The 6,748-nt window shown below is 43.4% G+C and overlaps 1 non-coding gene across 1 annotated transcript; it reads left to right on the top strand.

Annotated features, from left to right (window-relative positions):
* The first annotated feature begins 4,014 nt into the window (after positions 1 to 4,014).
* On the top strand, positions 4,015 to 4,122 carry LOC121483624. The gene has a single exon (XR_005985755.1). It is a non-coding gene; the product is annotated as a U6 spliceosomal RNA (small nuclear RNA).
* The last annotated feature ends 2,626 nt before the right edge of the window (positions 4,123 to 6,748 follow it).

Raw genomic sequence — 6,748 nt, 5'->3', positions numbered from 1 at the left:
GAAAACCTCATGGGAGATCACATTCTCAACCCAAAGCTTAGATGATCTTCAGATCACTGTGAAACAGCGGACACACTGGGAAGTGATGCCTGCCCAACTGATCTGAATTTGTGGGCAGTCTTTTCCAGAAGTCACCTTGGAGGCTTCTTGCAGGAAGATGATTAGATCCGCATCACAATAGCCACCAAAGCACACTACGACAAGATCGGAAATTCCAGAAAACAAAAACAGACTAGTGGCCCCAGGTAAACTGTAAAGCATTGACCAGACTCAAACAGAAGCTACAACTAAAACACAGACTTGAAGGTCAAGCTTATTTATCCCATGACTCCGCATAGACGAGGCCACGTGATTCAAGCCAGAGACACAGTTTTGGTCTGTGCCGTGTCCAAAACATCCCTCCAGATCTTGGGGCACTTCCTGCCTTTATGCCTCTCAGGGAAATGCACGTCATTTGTATCAACACTGCATTGACGTTATACGGTAGCAAATTTGTACAAGATACGCTGTTTTGGAAGTTCTGTGACTCTACCGACTGATACTTATCAATGTCATTCAAGATATTAGATAAATTAATAAGTGTGGTGTGAGATCAAAGCTACCACTGACCCAGTCCATTTCAGTCTTACGAAGTGTAATACGGAAACATTATGTCTCACTATCCAGTAACAAATTATTAATAATATATTCTGATAATTAAGAACTACACCATCATTCCTAAGGATCAATTGCCAAATTGCTTTTTATCTATTCAACAGTATCTTTATAAAAACAGGCTAAGCTTTAGTCTTCACAAGGACTGGAATGAACTCACAATATTATAAACCTAACTTATTATTGGTTATAAACTATCCATATGATATCTTTTTCTTAAAGATTATTATTATTATTATTCATTTGAGAGGGAGAGAGCAAGAGCACGACCAGAGGGAGGGGGAGAGGGAAACGGAGAAGCAGACTCTCCAATGAGCAGGGAGCGCGATGCGGGACTCAATCCCAGGACCGTAAGGTCATAACCTGAGCTGAAGGCAGATGCTTACCCAGCTGAGCCACCCAATTGTCCCAGATGTGAAATCATTTAAGAAAAAAGTCAATGTCTCCCTAGAGCAAATTTAGTGAACATTTAATTCAATACTCATTCGTGATACTGACCATCAGTTATACCGGAAAAGATGTAAACATCTTACCTAATAAACTACTACAAACGTATATAGTTCATAGCAAATGCGAGACAGAAATAGTTTCTTGTATTCTGCATGGAAGGCCACATACTATATAATAAAATAAGTGCATGCATTTATTAAAAGGATCAGGATTGGAAAGAAAAACAAATGCTATCATTGACTGTGGGTAATGGATGTAATGATTGCTATGTGGAAAACTTAAAATAATCCACCGACCAATTACTGAACAAATGCAAGAATTTCAAGTTAGGCTACCACAAGGATCAATGTAAAAGTCCTATTATATTTGAAGGTATTAGAAATGACCTAGAATACTTTTTAAAATTATGGATTATCGTGAAATCAGTGGTACCTAGTAAAGTTAAACATGCTAGAAGTTTATAGAGAAACACCTGAAGGTTGCTTTGGATACATTCTATAGACAATTATAACTATTGGTTCAAAAATGGGTAATTCATGATTGGAAAAGCAGGAAGGAACTGACCCAGGAATATACCAATCCATGCATGGAAATATGACACAATAGAGAACTAGCATTACACAGTCTCCACTAATAGAGGGACTCCTCAATCAGTGTGATGCAGTGATTGGTGATCAATAGGAAAAAATAAAGAACATGGACTTTAACTCTATCTTAAATAAACTTCATTACTGATCGATTAAGAACATGAAAAACAAAGAAACTTTTGTTTCCTCTAAGAAACTTTTATAAGAAAATACACCGCAATGTTACTCTGGAAAGGGAAAATGTTTTTCAGACCCAATCCATCCAGAAATGCCCCAACATTGGAAGAGGTGGGTTGTTCTGCCTGTGGCACTTATTGGGTTACCTTCAGATTTAAAAAGCTCACGTGTGCATATGATTGCAACGATTTCATTCTATATATAAAGGCATGTTCCATTAAGATCAAATGCCTTCCGCATTCTTGCAAATTTTCAGAGGTACAAGTTTCTAACTTAGTGAAATGCTCCCTGGATGCTGCTGAGCAATTTTGTAAATTGAGTTTGTGAACTTGACCCTGAGTTCCTCCAAAGAATCGGAGTTTGATGAATGAATAATCAGATTAAGGTATTTGCATCAATCCTCTGTTCATCAACAATTATTAAAACTTAAAATTGCACAAGGCCCTTATGACCCCCCGTCTAAATGGGATATGGTGAAAAAAGAATTTTTTCCCCACCATGGATCTGGGAAAATAAAGGACTTCTGTTTTTAACTGTGATGTGGAGGACGGCACAGATTCCATTGGCAATTAAACCATTAGGGTAATAAAAAACAGCTCTGAAATCATCATATGCTTGAATACTTGGAGAAGACTTTCAAAAGATTGTTCTGGTTTACAAGCTCTGCATTTTTCAAACACATATCCTCGGAAAGAAATCTGTGTGCAAGCACCACTGATAGGCATAGATAAATTACCGGGTTTCCAAAGTTCTTTAATTGTGAAGCTATAAAGTAGCCAGATCTCTCCTAAGACCAATAGGGGCAAGACATTTCATTTTGGTAAACTCTCCAGCAAAAATATGTTTTTAATAATACAACCCTAAGTGCTCAGTCCGATTGTCCGCACTGCAGTGCTTCGATCATAAAGACTGCATGGGAGCTGCACTGCCCGGAGCCAGCTGAAAGAGCAGAGGTGCGCTCGGCCAACTCAGCCAAGGGAGGCCTTACAACTCGCTTCACGGCCTACAAAGAAGTATTCCTGGACGGGTCTGAAGGGACACCCTTCTTCTGCTCTGAGAAACACAATATATGATTAAACTTTGACTTCTTCCCAACCTCTCTATAAGAATGAGCCAAATGCCAAGGTTACTTTGTTGGATTTATTGAAAAAAACATTTTTGTTCCTTTACATAGTTGCATATATCAGAGAATGAGATTAGGGACCTACATCCCACATTCTCTACCGCACAGGAAAATGTTTTCATTCTTTACTCAGATGTGGAAAGAAATTTTATGACTTCTTGAATTATCAAAAAGGAGATATACGCTTTTCCACTCCGTTAAGAGAGGGAAAGCATCACATACTTTCAGCCCATCAAACCAGAGCATGACAGTATCTTCCATTCAGTCTCTTGTATGGCGTGGTCTTCTGGGTAAAGGTTCAGTCTTTTGTATCCCGACTGCCCCGTGCTTCTCTGCAATGTAACATCCATGTCTGTAGGCAAACTACCATGACCTCATGGTGCTCGGGAGAAAGAAGACTTAGATCCACACGGGTTCCCTGAATGCTCACTTTTCTCTGCAGCAGAAAAAAACCCTGTGTGGTCTGGCTCCTGTACTCGGTTATATCTGTGCAATCTATCCCGCTGGGTGGGTGTGCCACCATGTGTCTCTGGTCTCCAAGTTGTACCTCAAAGACTTCCCTCTCCCTCCCCCTCCCCAGCCGTCGGTGACCCTCTAAACTTCTCAGCACCTCCATATCTCCTCATTACACTTACATAAGATTCCCTACCTGTCACACAAAGGCTCAGCCCCATGCCACGTCCCTAAACTCTGAAGACACATCCCTCAGACAGTATCTCTGCAACCAAGTGAGACTATGAGCCACTGGGAGAACTGGCTTTGTCTGAGAGCTCTATCATGGCCCCAGCAGACACCATGGAGACGGGACCAACACTCCAGTGTGCTTCCATACTATCTCCCTGTTTCTATAGCTCCATCCTAAAACAGTTGAGGGAAATGAGGATCCTGGTTTATAATCACTGCTCACCCCTGCTTACCATCTCCCAGGAAAAAGACCTAGGCTTCCCAATTCATTCCCCATGCCCATGTCATATCCTAAGTCAGGATGGCACCAAGAGCTCAGCCTTAAGAAATGCTACAGCTGTGCTCGCTTCGGCAGCACATATACTAAAACTGGAAAGGATACAGAGAAGATTAGCATGGCCCCTGCGCAAGGATGACACGCCAATTTGTGAAGCGTTCCATATTTTTAAACGACAAATACCCACCATTTGCTTCGACGTGGATGGACCTGGAGGGTATGATGCTGAGTGAAATAAGTCAATCGGAGAAGGACAAACATTTTACGGTCTCATTCATTTGGGGAATATAAAAATTAGTGAAAGAGAATAAAGGGAAAGGAGAGAAAATGAGTGAAAACATCAGGGAGGGTGACAAAACATGAGAGACTCCTAACTCTGGGAAATGAAGAAGGGGTGGTGGAAGGGGAGGTGGGCGGGGGGTTGCGGTGACTGGGTGACGGGCACTGAGTGGGGGGGCACTTGGCGGGATGAGCACTGGGTGTTATGCTATATGCTGGCAAATTGAACTCCAATAAAAAAAAATTAAAAAAAAAAGTTGGGAACTGAAATCTGTTCAGTTAGAAAGTTCCAAAATACCCTGGCTCAAATAGATGGAATTTTTTTTTTTTTTGAGGATACTGCTTTGTGAAAACTCAGAAATGTTTTTTTCTTTATAGGAATAATGCAAAATTGCTAAATCTACAAAGCTAATCATAGGAGCTGAAGCTAATTTTTAAAACTAAACCAAGTTCATAGTCAAAAGAACATTCAAAAACTTAGAATGAAGCTAAAATTAAAGTTGTCCTTTCAGTTTTTTGTTATCCATTTGTCCTTTCAGTTTTTTGTTATCCATATGTGTATTTTACTTGTTATGTACATGATGATTAAAGTCCTATTTTCTTCTTGTCTGTAATATAAAAAAAGAAAAGAAAAGAAAAGAAATGCTACAGCTGACTGTTAGTGACCTTCCCATATTCACCTCCAAAACCCTTTCCCCCATGGGATGGTATTTAGATATGGGGCTGATGGCAGGTGATTAGGTCATGAGGATGGAGCCCTCAGGATGGGGTTAGTACTCTTCTTAAATAGGCCCTAGAGAGCTCCCTCACCCATTGTGCAACGTGAGGCTCTAGCAAGAAGACGGCCATCTATGAACCAGGAAATGGGCTCTCACGTGACACTGAATCCGCCAATGCCTTGATCTTGGACTTCCAGCCTACAGAACTGTGAGGAATGCATTTCCCTTGTTTATTTTTTTATTTTTTATTTTTTTGCATTTCCCTTGTTTATAAGCCACCAAGTCTATGGTATCTGTTATCGCAGCCCAAAAGGACTCAGCCAGGGGCCCTCTCGACACCCCTGAAGAAGCTGGATTTGGCCAGACATTGCTGTGGACATGGATCGTTCAACTGATCTCAGAACCACATTAACGAAAACAAAAATATCGTCCTCGTTATTCACATTTCACTTTGCAAGAGTGCAAAGAAGGTCACCAAGCAGAAGGACACGCCCTGATGGCAAGCCAACTTCATCTGGTGCCTTTTCTATTTACTGTTGGACAACCACTTGACACCACCAGGCCACAGCAACATATGCCACCCGGGGCAGTAGGCCGCCGCCGCACACCACCCGTCACACCGGCAGACGACCCCTTTCCAAGGACGACACTCAAGGAGGCTTGCGTTATAGGTTCGTTGAGGTCCAAGCAGTCATGCAGAGCCAAGTTTGGGAAGTGGCTGTTTCCCATTTTCAGGCCCCTGGAAGTCTTCCCTTCTGACCCGCCGCAGTCTCTCGATTCAGGGGCTGCCGGGCAAGCGTGTATGGGCTCCCTAGCAGTTACAGACCGCCCTCGACGGCCCAGCACTGCAATCTGATCAAAGCCACGATGAGCACAAAGTTGCCCACCAGGCAGCAAGGGACCGTTTCTGAGGCTGCGAAGCGGAGGGCGGCACAGGGAGGCCTGCGGCCACCGGCCAGACAAACTGTCCCCGCAGCAGCACCCGAGCAGTCTAGACGCTGCGACCTGCCCCAGGCATCGGGTCTTCTCATTACTGACAACTCCTCGGAGCCGGACCACGTTGGCAGACCGAAGAGAGCGCTGAGCCGAGCCCCCGCACTCTGATTTGAACCGAGGCTCTGGATTCCGCCTTGTCTTTGGGTGAACGCAGGGCCCCAGAGTATCTTGCAAATCTGTTAGGGCAACTGAGGCGAAAGACAGGGGGCCGCTGCCGACAGGGACGGTGTCTGATCTGTGTGCAGAGCTGGCGATGGGCCATGGACATGGGGACGGGCGTGTTCTCTACAGAACGGGGGCACAGGTGTCACGGGGGTCAAACCACAGCAAGGGCGAGGGCTGCACATGGCCTCTAGGAGCAGCGTGGGTGGGGCCCTGCTCCCTGCTGGCTGTCTGACCAGGGGACAGCTTCATGTCTTCTGGGCCCAGCATCCTGGTGGACAAACTGAGAACACTCACATCTAACTCTCAAGCAGTGGATTTATCACAAATCCAGTCCTGGACAAGAAGCCACTTTTCTTTCTCCTTAAGGACAGCACTGCCCATTTGGTCTGATCATGCTCTAAGCATAATTTCTTTTTCTTCTTTTTTACCCTATAAGTACCTTTTGTATATTATTTCATAACGTATACCATCTATGCTGTAGGAACCCATCCTTGGTCAAATCAAGTAGTGGATGTTCATTGGTAAATTCACTTAATACATTTAAAAAATAAAAACCTTATAGGGTTAGTTTCCAGCTCTGTCACTTACTAGCTCATTGACACGTTATAAATTATTTAAGCTCCCAGAGTCTCCACTG

Source organism: Vulpes lagopus, chromosome X, assembly GCF_018345385.1.
Source record: "Vulpes lagopus strain Blue_001 chromosome X, ASM1834538v1, whole genome shotgun sequence".
NCBI classification, from domain to species: domain Eukaryota; kingdom Metazoa; phylum Chordata; class Mammalia; order Carnivora; family Canidae; genus Vulpes; species Vulpes lagopus.
Note: the sequence above shows the minus strand (reverse complement) of the source record. Positions and strands in the feature narration are given on the sequence as shown.